This window comes from Gordionus sp. m RMFG-2023, chromosome 3 (assembly GCF_954871325.1).
Source record: "Gordionus sp. m RMFG-2023 chromosome 3, tfGorSpeb1-WG-v2, whole genome shotgun sequence".
Classification (NCBI taxonomy): domain Eukaryota; kingdom Metazoa; phylum Nematomorpha; class Gordioida; order Chordodea; family Parachordodidae; genus Gordionus; species Gordionus sp. m RMFG-2023.
This window is the reverse complement of record NC_088777.1, coordinates 27,655,260-27,673,778: the sequence shown is the minus strand read 5'-3', so window position 1 is coordinate 27,673,778 and position 18,519 is coordinate 27,655,260. Positions and strand designations below refer to the sequence as shown.

General features: G+C 29.2%; 1 protein-coding gene across 4 annotated transcripts in view; it reads right to left on the bottom strand.

Moving 5' to 3' along the window:
* Window positions 1-18,519, bottom strand: part of LOC135925990 (methylosome subunit pICln-like) — an 81,948-nt gene that overhangs the window by 45,139 nt on the left and 18,290 nt on the right. The gene's annotated exons all lie outside the window — the stretch shown is intronic.

Genomic DNA, 18,519 nt, shown 5'->3' with positions numbered 1-18,519 from the left:
ATGTCAATCATATTTTTATCTATGTTTTGTATTTAGTTAGAAAAATGTCAGTCATTTTTTTTCAAATATTAGAAATTAATAGATATCATATTTTTGTAAAAAAAAGTAAATTACTTTTAATTTTTATCACTTTTAAAATTTTATTAATTTTTGATTTTTGTGACTTTTCAATTTTTGATAACCTTTTTTTTTATTGAATAAAACCTTTTATAATATTTTTGCGATTTTAATTTTTGACCCTTGTAAATTGATGAATATTTTTATTTAATAAAGATATAAATCCAAAAATTAGTTCGCGTGGCATTTAATTTATAAGTTTTAATTTAGTTCATTAATTGATAGTTTTCATTCTGAGTTGGTTCTTATATTAGAATTTGTTTTAGTAATTTTTCTGATATAATTAACATTTGAACCCCTCTTGTTTCCTTTTGTGTTTTTTGTCATTGGTGACCGAGACCACCAGGATTGTTTCGATTCCAGGGTTATTCGGTATTTCAAGGTAAAAGAAAATATTTTATTTTATATTTTGTATCTTGCCTCAGAACACAACGCAATCACCTTTTTGTGTAAATTTTTAGAAATTTAACACGGCCGTTTTAAAGTAATATAAATTTTTCATATAATGAGATGGGCTTTATATTTAATTTTGATATTGAGCCTAGCGTATTTGATAAAATTTCGGAGTATCCGAGTATTACTTATCAAAGTGTGTATCAAATGGTTGATAAATTTGATGTAAATAATGCCGTAGTGACAATTTTATTGTTGGTCCTACTGTATGTGTTACATATTATGATAAAATTTTTGTTTGGAAAATGTACGCTGGTTGCGACCAAGGTATATGGTAGTTGGAAATTAGACACTCCGGTGTCGGCTGATTGTTGGAAAAAGATTGCGGTCTTGGAAAGTAGTTTAAATGGAATTTTAAATGAAATCAAGAACGGCAGACCTGAAAAGGTGGAAACGATGAAAGATAATAACGATGACCGTTTGGATAGTGTGGAGAGATCTATAGTTATCCTCCAGGAATTGAAAGAATTAAAAGAAGTGATTAAGATTATATATCAAGATATAAATACGTTGGTGATTACGAATAGTAATATTAATAAAGGACAAATACGTGGGCCGACATGGACAAATGAAAAAAATATTTTCATGGAAAAAAATGGCTTTTCAGGTCATAAGAAAATTTTAGAAGATTTGAAATGTACCCGCTGTGGGTATGTTGGTCACAAGGTAGAGACCTGCGTAGTCAAAGAACAAAATTTTCGTGAAGGTTTTCCGTTAAGGAAACTGGCATTAGAAAATTCTAATGTTAGAAAAATTTCTGGTACTAACACGATTAAATTTGATGTTTTACGACCGAATTATGGCAAATCCCGTTTGTGTTTTAAATGTAACAAACCGGGACATGTAGCCATAAACTGTATCAAAAATTGACTATATGATTGCAAATGTAATCATATAGTAGGTAGGAGATCGGGATGGAAAAATGATAATAAAGTAAATAACCATGATTATAACCGAAATTTTTTTATTCATGATGATAAAAATAATAAAGATTCTAATGATTTTAAATGGGATAAATATCCTAGGGGTATTGTCAAATATTCCAATGACAGGAATGTTAATGCTTTCAGATGGGAAAAATATCCCAGTTATATTGCAAAGAAGAATATGAATATGGTTAAGGAACCACTAAATTCCGAGTTGAATTTATGTTCAAATGGGAATTCTCATGAAACTGATGTTTCAAATGAGATTAATATTGATCAGTCAATTAAAACATATGATACTTTAATGACTGAGAGATTAGTCGAACCTCGTCCTAGTCCAAGAGTTATCGTAAGAGTTGACTCGAGGGATATTGACATGTTGTTCGACACAGGGGCTAGCATTTCTATAATGTCTCGAAGAAATCATTTTAAGTATTGGCCTAAAGGTAAGCTTGAGAAAGAATCTATGTGTGTCAGACAATTTGATGGGTCTGAGATAATAGTTTTGGGAAAAACTAAATTGGGCGTAATTCTTCATGATACCACATTTTTCCTAGATTTATGGGTAGTAAAGAAAGATGTGGAAACCATCATGGGGTGGGATTGGATTGTTCAGTTAGGTCCTTTCAGTAATTATTGGAATATTTTTGCCCTACATAATGGTTCGGCCATAATTAACCAGAAAGACCAAAATATTGCTTATAACGCTCGAAAAAATATCTGTGAAATAGAAGGGAAGGATTTAACCATAAAACAAAATGATTCAACCCATAATTCTGATAGGTATGTAAAGTCCACGGAATTAATGGTTGAAAACAACATTAGCATTGATAAAACCCCAGTGGTGGCTATTGGTATTCCTGAATTACATAAAATGAGTGAAAATATATCTCGTTTAATGAAGAAGTATGAAATAATTTTCGAAGACAAATTAGGTTGTCTTAATGATTATCAAGTAGATATAAAATTAAGGGAAGGATTTGCACCTATTTTCCTAGCGTGTCGTCGAGTCCCTTTTGAATGGAAAAAGGAAATTGACGAAGAATTGGATCAATGGGTTAAAGATGGTATCATTGTTCCAGTGGAATATAGTGTATGGGCAACCCCGTTGGAACCGGTTAAGAAATCAAATGGTAAATTGAGACTCTGTGCTGATTTCAGAGTAACCGTTAATCGATGGGTAGTAGAGGTTAAATATCCTTTACCCCGAATTGAGGAAATTTTGGCCCAGTTGAAGGGAGCGAAATATTTTTCAAAGGTTGATTTTTCGTCAGCCTATTTACAATTACCTTTGAGGGAGGAGATTCGTAAATTATTGACGATCACGACTCCCAAAGGGCTGTTCGCTTTTTGTAGATTACCATTTGGGTTGAGTGTGTCAGCGCCTATTTTTCAGCGAACCATGGCGTCCGTTTTTCAAGGATTAGAGGGTGTATTTTATTACATGGATGATGTGCTAATTACAGGGATAACGCCTGAGCAGCATAACCATCGTCTGGAGGAAGTTTTTAAAAGAATTCATGATAAAGGCTTGAGAGCCAGCAAAGAGAAAAGCCTTTTGGGTGTAATGGAGGTCGAATATTTAGGCCATCAAATAAATGGGATTGAGGTGAAGCCATTAAAAAAAAATTTGAAAAATATATTAAATTTGAAGCAGCCCAATAGGGTTATTCCATGTCAAATGAGCAAAAAAATCAAGATTTTCGGCCGACCCCTTTCAATTTCGATAAAAAGTTGTAGACTGGTTATATATGTTCCCATTAGATTATAAACAAAATTTTAGCGCATTAGCAACTATATTAGCGGAGATAATCGGGGTTAAAGGTCCAAAAAACGTCTTTTTTTGCTTTTTACTGATGTCAAATAATTAGTTTTTAATTTAAAACTAAATATGATCAAATATTGAATATAATATCAATAGCTAAGTTAATAATTGATGATTATGGCGAAAACATCAAAATTAATTTTTGATAAAATATGGGTCATCTTATGGTCAGTTGAAAACTTGAAATTAATATTTCGAAATGTATATGATCTCCGATTTTTAATTTTTTTAAGAAATATTATCCGTTTACTATTTTTCTAATAATTTCTTCAACAATTAGCATGGCTGGATATTTATTTAAAAAAATATTGCGATTTTTATACTTTTAAAAAAATAGATGGCGCTATTTATAATAGTTTTAATATGTTAAATTCATTTTTTTATTGATTAAAAATATTTTAATGTATAATATATCATAAAATTGGATTATACCTTATTCCCCTGAGATATTCGCAGGATAAAAAAATTTAATAATTTTTTTAATATTTCAATGTAAATTAAAAATAATTAAAAAATCCGACTAGCATACGAGCAAAAAGGCAGGATTAAAGGAGTGCAGGAAAATTATTAAGGGAAAAATCGAAAATCACATTAATTATCAGGCATACCCCCCCCCCTGACTAAGTCATACCCATCAAGATCAAGAATGTTATGAAATTGTCATTATCTTAAATTATTAAAATAACCAGAGATAAAGAAAATTTCGAAGATTTTGAAAAATTTTTTAAGTAATAAAAATAAACAAAATTATAGTTCTGATGAAATAAGCCGACTCATGCCTGGAATAAAAGATTGTGTATCTGTTAAAGGCGAGAAAGAATCAGTCCAAAGACTTATATTAAATAAGCTTAAATAAATATTCAAGATGTTTAAGGAAGAATACCCAAATATATCAATTGGATTCTCTAAATTTGCCGAACTTAGACCAAAAAACTGTATTTTAGTTGGAGCTAGTGGCACACACACTGTTTGTGTCTGCGCCATTCATCAGAATGTGAAATTGATGACAAATGTAGAAAAATTTAATAGATGGGGAATTTTTAACAATTCTAGATTATTCTGAGAATTATTCCTTCATTTTACAAGATGAAGTTCAGGGATTTCATTGGAACAACGTGCAGGCCACTATACATCCATTTGTAGCATATTATAAATCTGGAGAATTAAAAAATATAAATTTTGTTATTTTATCCAAATTTAATTCTAAACCAGAAAAAATAATATATTTTTCAGATGAAGCCGCGTCTCAATACAAGAATCGCAAAATTTTTCTGAACATATGTCTTCATAAATACGATTTTAATATTCCTGCCGAATGGCATTTCTTTGCCACTGCTCACCGCAAAAATGCATGTGACGGTATTGGAGGAACTGTCAAAAGATTAGTTGCCAGAGCTAGTCTTCAAAGGCCAAATAAAAATCAAATCCTAACCCCATTAGAATTATATAATTATGCTAAAGAAAATATTAATGGAATTCAATTTGAATATGTATCCAATCAAGAATATATCGAAGAGGAATTAGCCCTTCGTAAAAGATTTAATGCACTGCTTATACATCGGACCCAAAAAATTCACGGGATTATTCCCATTGATCAAAATAGACTAAAAACCAAAATATATTCTAATTCCAAAAAATATAATATAAAACAAGTTTCGTATTTAAATGAGAAAATTAATTTTTAAAATATTAATGGATATATAACATGTGTATATGATGATAAGTGGTGGTTAGGATATATAATCGATAAAAATGATATAAATAAAGAAGTAAAAATCCAATTTTTACACCCTTGTGGACCTTCAGCCTCATTTAAATTTCCTCTGAAAGATGATATTTTAGTGTTGCCTAAATCTCATATACTCTCGCTGGTCAATCCTTCTACTCCTACCAGTCAAACATATATATTATCTCCCGAAGAAATCTCACAAGCTAGCCAGGCTTTGTATTCCTTTAGATGAAGTAAGATTTAATTAATTTATAAACTATCTAAATTAGGCTAAATTTGTTAAGATTTTAAAAATTTATGATCTGAATTACAAATAAAAATATATAATGGACATTGTAATCGATTTAGTATGATATATATACATTAAAATATTTTTAATCAATAAAAAAAATGAATTTTAACATATTAAAACTATTATATATAGCGCCATCTATTTTTTTTAAAGTATAAAAATCGCAATATTTTTTAAAATAAATATCCAGCCATGCTAATTGTTGAAGAAATTATTAAAAAAATAATAAACGGATAATATTTCTTAAAAAAATTAAAAATCGGAGATCATATACATTTCGAAATATTAATTTCAAGTTTTCAACTGACCATAAGATGACCCATATTTTATCAAAAATTAATTTTGATGTTTTCGCCATAATCATCAATTATTAACTTAGCTATTGATATTATATTCAATATTTGATCATATTTAGTTTAAAATTAAAAACTAGTTATTTAACATCAGTAAAAAGCAAAAAAAGACGTTTTTTAGACCTTTAACCCCGAATATCTCCGCTAATATAGTTGCTAATGCGCTAAAATTTTGTTTATAATCTAATGGGAACATATATAACCAGCCTACGATTTTTCATCGAAATCGAAAGGGGTCGGCCGAAAAGTGATTGATTTGACATGGAATGACCCAATAATAAGGCTGAAGTGCAGTCCTTTTTGGGTATGGTAAATTACTATCATCGTTTTATAGAGGATTTTGCGAAGGTAGCTGCCCCGTTATATGAGTTATTAAAAAAAGGCATTCATTTCGATTGGAAAGTAGCGCAACAAGAAGCATTTGAAATTTTAAAGGGAAAAATTGGGGAAGAGCCAATTTTAGTCTGTTTCAACAATGATTTAGAAATTATTTTAGCGGTTTATGCCTCCAACAAAGGTGTTGGAGGAGCCTTATTACATGTAATTGATGGTGTGGAAAGACCCATCCTTTTTTTTTCCCGAGTTTTTAGGGATGTCGAAACGAGATATTCGGTGATTGAACAGGAGGCCTTGGTCGTGATTTTCGGTTTGACGAAATGCCGTGAATATTTGATTGGTAAAAAATTTGAAATTTTTACTGACCATAAGCCATTAATCCACCTATTCCGAAAGGATAATAGGGAGTTAATGCTATCTCCCCGGTTACAACGTTGGTTGTTATTAGTGGGAAGTTTTAACGTGGAAGTTAGATATCGTCGGGGCAAAGAGAATCATTTGCCGGATATTTTGTCCAGGTTGGGTTCTGACTGTGCAGACCCGGAAATAAATATTAGTATAAGTGATAGAGAGAAGGCCTTAGTGCGTTCTCTGTCTTATATTTTAAAAGGGGGTCCTACCAATTGGGAGGATTTGAAAGCCAATACTGTGAATGACAAAGTGCTAGGTCAGATAAAATTAAGTCTAACAGGAGATAAACCTTGGAAAAACAAATATGATGCATATAAAAAAATACAGAAAGAATTATCAATTGTTGATGATTGTATTATGAGGGGAAACAGGGCCGTAATTCCTTATAAATTACGGAGTAAAATTATGAAATTATTGCACGCCGGTCATCAAGGTCGAGACAAGATGAAGTCTTGGGCTCGAGAATATGTATGGTGGCCTGGTATGGGCAAAGATATTGAACGGATTACCAGGAAATGCGTTCCTTGTAATGCCTGTGCTCCTATGTCCCGTAAAGAGGTAGGGCAGGTTTGGCCTAAATCAAAGAAACCTTGGGAACGTATCCACATCGATTTCTTTGATCTTGATAAAAGGACATATTTTTTAGTGGTAGACTCGTATTCTAAATGGATAGAATATGCAGAAGTACATGGATATACCACAAAAATTGTTGTGAAAAAATTAAGAGAATTATATGCTCGGTTCGGTTTTCCGGACAAGATAGTGTCTGACGGGGGTCCCGCCTTTGTCAGCGAAGATTTTAAACAGTTTTGTGTTGAGTCACAGACAAAACACATTCTAGCTCCACCATATCATCCCAGCTCGAATGGACAAGCTGAGAGGATGGTAGCCATTGTTAAAAATTGGATCAAAAAGGCTGGAGCCCATAAAGAGGAGGCTTACATGTCTCAATTATATTACCTCAATTCTCGTAATCGAGAGGGAGTTACGCCTGTCGAGTTATTTTTAGGTAGGCGAACACGGGGTCCTTTGGATTTCTTAAAACCAAAGAAGAAGACTATTACCTCAATGGAAGTAAAATTAGGGGTACGGTTTGCCGTGGGACAAAAGGTTTGGGCCCGATTGTTCGACAATCGGGCAACCAAATGGGAAAAGGGTCGGGTCATATTGAACCGGGGTTCGAAATTAAGTGAAATTTTGTTAATAACAGGGGTGACCGTGGTTCGTCATCACGATCATATGAGATTGGGATAAATAAGAAGCGTCTTATTTGTTTGGGGTTCATATGGGTTCGGTTTCCGAATATATTTAGTCATATTGAAAATAGTTCAATATAGACAGGTTGTTGGTCATTTGCAGTTATAATCATAGTTCTATTAGACGAGTTTAATAAAATCGGTTTCTGAATATATTGGTCATATTAAAAATAGGTCAATATAGACGGGTTTAATAAATTTGTCAACATGGTAAAGATATATATATTTGGTCATATTAAAAATAGGTCAATATAGACTGGTTTAATAAATTTATCAACATGGTAATGATATGGAAAGTTTTCTTCAGTTTGGTTCGTTAAGGATTGTCTTTGTCTGTTTTGTCAAATGAAGATTTGTGTTAATGTTGTCTTGTATTAAATAAAGTTTGATTTTCAAAGTTATGAAAACATGTTTGTATATTGTCCGTTATTAAATGAATAGCAAGTTTTTTTTTCCTTTTGTGTAAGGAAAAATTGTGTTAATGTTGTCTTGTATTAAATAAAGTTTGATTTTCAAAGTAATGAAAACATGTGTGTATATTGTCCGTTATTAAATGAATAGCAAGTTTTTTTTGTGTAAGGAAAAATTGTGTTAATGTTATCTGGTATTAAATAAAGTTTGGTTTTCAAAGTAATGAAATGATGTTTTTATCTTTCATTAGATTAATAGAAAGTTTTTTTTTTAAAATGTAATGAAAAGATGTTTATCTTTTATTAGAATAATAGAAAGTTTAGTTTTTTTTTCTGTTAGTTTTAGGATGGCAAAATTTTTTCCTCACTTATTTTTATTGGGGGATTCGCGTGAATAAGTTAGAAAGTATGTTATTTGTTTCAATTGACGCTCCCACCAAGGGATATTATAATAATATTATTGAGAGGAATATTTTTTTTTGTTTTGATACAATATGCTTGCGCCGTAAATCGTGAGTATAAAAATAGGTTTTTTTTTTATTAAACATAAAATTTTTTTCTAAAAAATAAGTTAAAGTAAATTAGTTTTATATTAAAAATTTAAAATTTTGTAAATTAATTTTATATTAAAAATTTAAAATTTTTTTAAAAAAAAAAAAGAGGTTAAAGTAAATTAACTTTATATTAAAAATTAAAATTTTTTAAAAAGAAAAATTTAAAATAAATCTCCCGTTGCAGCTGATATCCACATATTCCGGACGATAAGACACATGGAAACTACCAGTCGATTAGTCGATCTGGGATCATGCTACATTCAAATTACCTTGATACCCAAGAATACCGGCATGACGATACCAGCCATGATGGTACTAGATAATTCGATGATGTCTGGGGGTCCCCGTACCAAGAAATGCTTCCATTGTCGAAGCAATGACCATATTCGAAGCCAGTGCCCAAGTTTAGGAAGAGACGGGCGATCGCCTCTAGCCCCTATCAATGACAACACCATTGGACTATCAACCAGGCAGTATCGAAGGAGAGTGGAGGACTCAACGCGGGGGACCGCTCCATTTGCTCCTATACGACAAGCGCCGTCAGCCAACAGGGGTGCCCTGATTGGTACCTCCAGCGGAAGTTCCAGCAGCACGTCAAACCCCCCCATCGACAACATTCTTCAGCGAGCGGTCGATAGCATTCAAGGGCCTACGCCGACGACGTCAGCTTTTTCTGCGGAAGCTCCACGTATAGATGACATGGACTTGTGGGAGAATCAACTACTCTCATGAGGGCTCCACAAAATATCCGCTGCACCCAGACACCTGTTAAATTTATATTATTTTTTTTCGTTGTTTGGCGTGCCACAGCCCATAAAGGGGTGGCGTCATAAATAATACATTTATCGGATAATGTCAATCATATTTTTATCTATGTTTTGTATTTAGTTAGAAAAATGTCAGTCATTTTTTTCAAATATTAGAAATTAATAGATATCATATTTTTGTAAAAAAAAGAAAATTACTTTTAATTTTTATCACTTTTAAAATTTTATTAATTTTTGATTTTTGTGACTTTTCAATTTTTGATAACCTTTTTTTTATTGAATAAAACCTTTTGAAATTATAATAATATTTTTGCGATTTTAATTTTTGACCCTTGTAAATTGATGAATATTTTTATTTAATAAAGATATAAATCCAAAAATTAGTTCGCGTGGCATTTAATTTATAAGTTTTAATTTAGTTCATTAATTGATAGTTTTCATTCTGAGTTGGTTCTTATATTAGAATTTCGTTTTAGTAATTTTTCTGATATAATTACATTTGAACCCCTCTTGTTTCCTTTTGTGTTTTTTGTCAGTTAGGAAGGAATTTTTTTTGGGTAAAAATGTTTATTACCATTATATTAAACGATTTGATAAAAATTCTCGATAGCCATTTTTGTTTTTTTAATTTTATTTTAATTTTTATTATTTTTATAAATAAAAAAATGTAATATAGATGGCGTTATATTAAAATATTTTTATAATATATAATTTTTAATAAAAATATGAATAGTATTATGATTAAAATTAAAAAATCAAGTGAGTATAACCAAGAATGATGTCCTAGGGCGATATGTAAGCAGGCAGCCCATACAGATATTATTTTATTGACGTTATATTGTAAAATAAACATATTTTAAAATTTTATATTCAAACTATTATAATTTTGCGCTTAAAAACTAAACATGCCATCAGTAAATTTTACATATATAACCAACGAACAATACAATTTACAAGAGATTAAACTACGAGAAAGATTCAATTAAGCTAGTCCCATTTCAGGAGGAAATACATGCTATATTTCCTTTGAGTTAAAGTAAACTTAAATCAAAAATATATTCATATGCAAAGGACTTACAAATTAACAATATCTCAAATGTCGATAATTTGTCTTTTGCCGATATTAAAGGATTCGTAACATGTGCTTATGACGATTTTTGGTGGTTAGCCACAGTACTAAAAAAGAATTAAATTACTGAGGAGATATATATTTCCTTTTTACATCCCCATGGACCATCACCATCCTTCTTTTACCCCACAATTGCGGAAAAGATATGGTTACCCATTAATCAAATAATAACAGTAGTAGATCCTATTACAGTGACAGGACGTACCTACAAATTATCGTCTCAAGAAATTCTATTAATAAACACAAAATGGGATAAGATTAAAACAAGAGGTATTTATTTTTATATTGTTTGTGTATAAAATTTTAAAATATCTTTATTTTATAATATAGCGTCCTAATAAAATCATATCTATATCGGCTGCCTGCTTACATATCGCCCCAGGACATCATTCTTGGTTATACTCAATTGATTTTTTAATTTTAATCACAATACTATTCATATTTTTATTAAAAATTACATAATATTAAAAAATTTAATATAACGCCATCTATATTGCATTTATTTATTTATAAAATAAAAAAAATTTAAATAAAATTAAAAAAACTAAAATAGCTATCGAGATTTTTTATTAAATCGTTTAATATAAAGGTATTAAACATTTTTAGTGAATATTAACACCCAAAAAAATCCCTTCCTAACAATGTTAATTTTATATTTTTACCGGAAATAAAAAAACACCTGAAATTTAATAATTTTTTTAAAATATTTTCCAACAAGTTGGCCGAACGATTGGAAGCACTAACGATGAATCATATGTCATTTTTTAGTGCTTCAATCCGTATAGTAGCCGAATTTAAGGAAAAAATGTTATAAGCAAAAATAAAAATTTGTGCCAACTTCACGCTTAAAAGTCGATTGGAAGCACTAACGATGAAACTTATATCATTCTTTAGTGCTTCGTAAGTAGAGGTTAGTGCTTCAATCCATTTTGTAGACGAATTTATGAATAAAAGTTTATTCACGAAAAAAAAAATAAACAAATATGGGCGACGTGCCAAAACAAAAACTATAGGTGTACAAAACATCCGGTTTTGGCCATTATTTGGTGCTTAATTGTATTTAAATTCCGTTATTAATTTACTTAACCGCCTTATAAAAAAAGTTATAGGCTAAATAAAAACTATGACGTCAGGATTTAGGCGTGAAGGCTGAACTTTTGGAAGCACTAACGATGAAACTTATATCATTCTTTAGTGCTTCGATAATAGAGGTTAGTGCTTCAATCAGTTCCGTAGCCGAATTTAAGAATAAAAAGTTATTCACGAAAAAAACAAAATTAAACAAATAATGGCGACGTGCCAAAACAAAAACTATAGGAGTACTAAACATCCGGTTTTCGCCATTATTTAGTGCTTAATTAGTGTATTTAAATTCCGTTATTAATTTTGTTAACCGTCATATAAAAAAATTGTAAAATGCTAATTAAATTTTTAGAGGTCAAATTTCTGCTAGAAAATTATGAAAGCACTAACGATGAACTTATATCATTTTTTAGCGCTTAGTGCTTGTTAGTTCTTTAATCCGTTTAGTAGCCGAATTTAAGAAAAAAAAGTTATAAGCAAAAATAAATATTTGTGTCAACTTCACGCTTAAAAGTCGATTGGAAGCACTAACGATGAAACTTATATCATTTATTAGTGCTTCGTTAGTAGAGGTTAGTGCTTTAATCAGTTTTGTAGCCGAATTTAAGAATAAAAAGTTATTCACGAAAAAAACAAAAATAAACAAATAATGGCGACGTGCCAAAACAAAAACTATAGGAGTACTATACATCCGGTATCACCATAATTTAGTGCTTAATTAGTATATTTAAATTCCGTAATTTATTTTGTTAACCGTCATAATATGAAAAAATTGTAACACGCTAATGAAATTTTTAGAAGTCAAATATCGGCTAGAAAATTATGAAAGCACTAACGATGAAACTTATATCATTCTTTAGTGCTTCGTTAGTAGAGGTTAGTGCTTTAATCAGTTCCGTAGCCGAGTTTAAGAATAAAAAGTTATTCACGAAAAAAACAAAAATAAACAAATAATGGCGACGTGCCAAAACAAAAACTATAGTACTAAACATCCGGTTTTCGCCATTATTTAGTGCTTAATTAGTTTATTTAAATTCTGTAATTTATTTTGTTAACCGTCATATGAAAAAATTGTTAAAGGCTAAAGAAATTTTTAGAGGTCAAATTTCGGCTAGAAAATTATGAAAGCACTAACGATGAAACTTATATCATTCTTTAGTGCTTCGTTAGTAGAGGTTAGTGCCATAATCAGTTTTGTAGCCGAATTTAAGAATAAAAAGTTATTCACGAAAAAAACAAAAATAAACAAATAATGGCGACGTGCCAAAACAAAAACTATAGGAGTACTATACATCCGGTTTTCGCCATTATTTAGTGCTTAATTAGTATATTTAAATTCCGTAATTTATTTTGTTAACAGTCATATGAAAAAATTGTAAAACGCTAAAAAATTTTTTAGAGGTCAAATTTCGGCTAGAAAATTATGAAAGCACTAACGATGAAACTTATATCATTTTTTAGTCCTTCTAGTAGAGGTTAGTGCTTTAATCAGTTTTGTAGCCGAATTTAAAAAGTTATTCACGAAAAAAAAAAAAATAAACAAATAATAGCGACGTGCCAAAACAAAAACTATAGGAGTACTATACATCCGGTTTTCGCCATTATTTAGTGCTTAATTAGTATATTTAAATTCCGTAATTTATTTTGTTAACCGTCATATGAAAAAATTGTAACACGCTAAAGTAATTTTTAGAGGTCAAATTTCGGCTATAAAAATATGAAAGCACTAACGATGAAACTTATATATTTAGATCTCATTATTATCAATATAATTATGCAGGAATTCTGATAGTTACCCTGATTCAATATAGCATATCAATAATTCAAATTTTCTGACACCTCTTTAGAATCTTAAGAAAAGAATATATGAAATTGATTATGTTTCTATAGATAGTTCTCTAGAAATTATCAAAACAACTAAAGAAGTTATTAATAAAAATGCAAGTCCAACTCCACTTAGTGATCGAAAATATAATCCTCAAGCGTTATATCTTTTTATTGGAAAACTGTTACTCGATAATATAAATAGATTGTAGAATAAGAGTGTTATATTTTTATTCGAATATTATAACTACAATATTGATGGAAGAATAAAGGAAAAAATTATAAAAAATGTATGATATAATTTTCAACGAATAAAACAGCAATTAGCGAAAATAAGCATATAATCAAATAAAACATTCTATATAACAAATATAAACAAATACGAATATAATAGGAATATAGTTTAAAAAACCTTTATGACATAGTTATAAATAATATTTAATTTTTTAATACATATAATGCAATATAATTTTATTTTAATTGTATAGGATAATTTTCAATTCACAATTTCTGTTGTCACAAATGCCATAATTTATTTAGGGGTAGTGTAAAATCATTTGATTTGATAAGCTCCTCCCAAGATAAAAACATTCTTCAATCCTAAAATCATATATATTATTCATTTAATATTTTAAAATATACCTTATTCTATAGGATTAATAAACTTCAGCAAATACCATATAATATATAAGATCGGAGAAAATATCATATATTTTCTAATTTAATAATTCCAGTACTATATTGAACTTTTACGACAAATTTTATTCTTTCTCTTGCATAATATGGATTTAATTTAAATATATTTTTGCATAGGAAGTGTCAAGGGCTTAATTGTAAAAGCTATGTAACGAAATGTTGAACAATATTAATGGTCAAACTTTATTTTTATTTGTATTATGATAACTAATTATAACAGTACTACCGTCAAGAAAGACGGGCGCATTTAATTTTTGCCTACAATTTTTTACCTTTTTATTTATAATTTAAAGCCAAATTAAGTTATTATTGTTAGATGAGAGTTTTTAATACCTATCTTATTTACCCCATTAACTAATCACATTCACTCCCCACCCCGTGAAGGTGGGAGTTGGAATTTAAGGGAGCAAAGAGGGAAAAATAAGATTGACTAAAAAAAGGAAGAAATAAAAAAAAGAGACAAAGATATGAAAAGAGAACTTTAAAAAAAAATTAATATTTTATACTTTACGAATTGATGGTTATATTTTCAAGCAACTCACATTTGTAGGCACATTGGGTCTCCTTGGAGTTTATAATTGTCAAATCACTTAGATAAATTGCAGATTCACACATCAAATTTTTAAGAGGAATCATAGCGAATCAATGTAAAAATACATTTCCGACACATTCATCAAATTTTATTAAATTTTCAGTAATCATATCGTATCAAAAAAAGGTACATTTCAGAATCACTCAGAGGACTCATAGCGAAACAATGTAAAAATACATTTCCAACGCATTCATCAAATTTTATTAAATTTACAGTGATCATATATCAAAAATATGATACATTTCCGATTCACTCATCAAATTTTTAATTAAATTGATGAATCATAACGAATCAATGTAAAAATACATTTCCGATACATTCATCAAATTTTATTAAATTTTCAGTAATCATATCGTATGAAAAATAAGATACATTTCTGACACATTAATCAAATTTTATTAAATTTTCAGTAATCATATCGTATCAAAAATAAGATACATTTCCGATTCACTCATCAAATTTTTAATTAAATTGAGGATTCATAGCGAATCAATGTAAAAATACATTTCCGATACATTCATCAATTTAATAAATTGATGAACCATAGCTAATCAATATAAAAATGCATGTTTGATTCACTCATCATATATTTTAATCCTTTTTCGAAAATTTTCTTTCCTTATATTGTATATAACAAGGCATGACATATCACATCTTCTTGGATGTCATTTCTTTTGCATACCATGGATTTTAAAAGGTCATTATAAACTTCCCAAGTTCCATCTATTCGTTTTGAATAACATATATAATGTCCTATCCCTGTGGACACAGCAGGTGGTATAAAAATAATTGCTGCTCTTAAAAAATATGTTTTAACATCTAGATTTATAAATATCGGGAAATCATTTAATTTAAACATTTCACATCCTGTTGTTTCAATAATGATTTATTCATGAAATTCGTACTCATGCACAAGGTTCAAATTCTTGCACGATTTACAAAAGGATTGGGCAGGCAAGGTGTCTTCAATTGCAGCTGCCAAGTTTTGGATACCTGTTATATTTATAATGTTTATATTAATTGGCATATATAAACCATTTCTTATATTCTCCTTCTTATAGCACTCATTATTAGTGCATTTAAATTTATCCGTCATACTATATATATTTTTAAAACATTTGTCGATCACATAAAAAATAGTTGCCTCACATGAAAAACGATATAAATCATTAGTATTAGTAACTAAAATCTTGGGGAACATTGTCATAGCTAATTCAGCTCTCATTATATATGTTGTTTTATTAATTCCATGTGATATTATATATTTAATAAAATGCTGAAAAACGTTATTTATTATTTTATCAAAATATGAGAAATATAATTTGCTATCGCAGCAGGCCACCGCCACCCCTTGGGAAAATGCATCAATAGCACATGTATTACCTATTAAAAACTGTTTTGTCCCTATTTTTAAAGGATGTGCCATTGTAAAAAAATTTCCATTTCTTAATAATCCCAATTTAATTTTTTTGCCTTCTATTAAGTGCAAAATTTCAGGACAGTGAGCCCCATAATAGGAACGTTTTTTTTTGCTATAGGCTTATCCGCCAACCCTTTCCAGTTTTCAAGTATTAGATTTTCATTAATTTAATCTTCATTGTCAATCGAAACTTCATTAATTTTAAATTTCTGCATTTTCAAATCAGAGGTCTCTTGTGATTTGATATCTATTTTTTCAATCTTTTCCTCCTTAATTAACTCGTTAATTTTAAATTTTGATTGTTGTACGATATCTAAATCACTATTTTCTTCTTTAATTAAATTTGTAATTCTTGCAGCTTCCGCTAGTGTAATCATACCTTTTATTTCTTTGAAATGCTTGCAAAAAAACTTATCCAAACGTAATGGTAATGTTTCAGATTTTAAGGTTCTATTTTTTAAGTTGTTGAAATAACTTTCAACATTAGTCGTAGAGGCAGTAGGTTTCCCATATTTATAATGTGCTTGCATAATGTTAGACCATAAGGAATATGTTTTCTCAAAAAATTGCATAAATGTATCATAATATCTGGGCAATAAAAATAGTTTTCTTCTTTTACAAATATTGCACTCTTAGATTTGGCCCTATTTTTCAAATTTTCTATCCAATGATAGAGATTACTGGTTATATTTAAATTAATTATCTCAATATCATGGACTCCATCATAAATATCAGTTTCCATTTTTTCAAGTCCAGATATAATAAGTTTTAGGTATTTTTTAGCATTCCAACAATTATCGGGATATATTTCAGTCCCAAATTCGCTAGTACATGTGATTATTAAAGACTCAATTATCATTTCTGCCTGTTGCAAGGACCCACATTTAATTAACAAAGCCATTTTGCGAATATAAAACTCTCTAAACAAGCGGGGTTTTTTTATATAAACCCTGCTATCTGTTTATTAATTTAATACAGTGGGCATAATCAACTCTAATACACGACCCCTAAATAAATTATGGCATTTGTGACAACAGAAATTGTGAATTGAAAATTATCCTATACAATTCAAATAAAATTATATTGCATTATATTAAAAAATTAAATATTATTTATAACTATGCCATAAAGGTTTTTTAAACTATATTCCTATTATATTCGTATTTGTTTATATTTGCTATATAGAATGTTTTATTGATTATATGCTTATTTTCGCTAATTGCTGTTTTATTCGTTGAAAATTATATCATACATTTTTTATAATTTTTTCCTTCTTTATTCTTCCATCAATAGTGTAGTTATAATATTCGAATAAAAATATAACACTCTTATTCTACAATCTATTTATATTATCGAGTAACAGTTTTCCAATAAAAAGATATAACGCTTGAGGATTATATTTTCGATCACTAAGTGGAGTTGGACTTGCATTTTTATTAATAACTTCTTTAGTTGTTTTGATAATTTCTAGAGAAGAGTTTGAATACAATTATTCATATCTATCTATAGAAACATAATCAATTTGATATATTCTTTTCTTAAGATTCTAAAGAGGTGTGAGAAAATTTGAATAATTGATATGCTATATTGAATCAGGGTAACTATCAGAATTCCTGCATAATTATATTGATAATAATGAGATCTAAATATATAAGTTTCATCGTTAGTGCTTTCATGATTTTCTAGCCGAAATTTGACCCCTAAAAATTTCTTTAGCGTGTTTTCATATGACGGTTAACAAAATAAATTACGGAATTTAAATATACTAATTAAGCACTAAATAATGGCGAAAACCGGATGTATAGTACTCCTATAGTTTTTGTTTTGTTTATATTTTTTGCTAATAACTTTTTATTCTTAAATTCGGCTACGGAACTGATTAAAGCACTAACCTCTACTAACGAAGCACTAAAGAATGATATAAGTTTCATCGTTAGTGCTTTCATAATTTTCTAGCCGAAATTTGACATCTAAAAATTTATTTAGCGTGTTACAATTTTTTCATATGACGGTTAACAAAATAAATTACGGAATCTAAATATACTAATTAAGCACTAAATAATGGCAAAAACCGGATGTAAAGTACTCCTATAGTTTTTGTTTTGGCACGTCGCCATTATTTGCTTATTTTTATTTTTTTTGCTAATAACTTTTTATTCTTAAATTCGGCTACGGAACTGATTAAAGCACTAACCTCTACTAACGAAGCACTAAAGAATGATATAAGTTTCATCGTTAGTGCTTCCAAAAGTTAGGCCAACTTCACGCCTAAATCGTGACGTCATAGTTTTTATTTAGCTTATAACTTTTTTTTATAAGGCGGTTAAGTAAATTAATAACGGAATT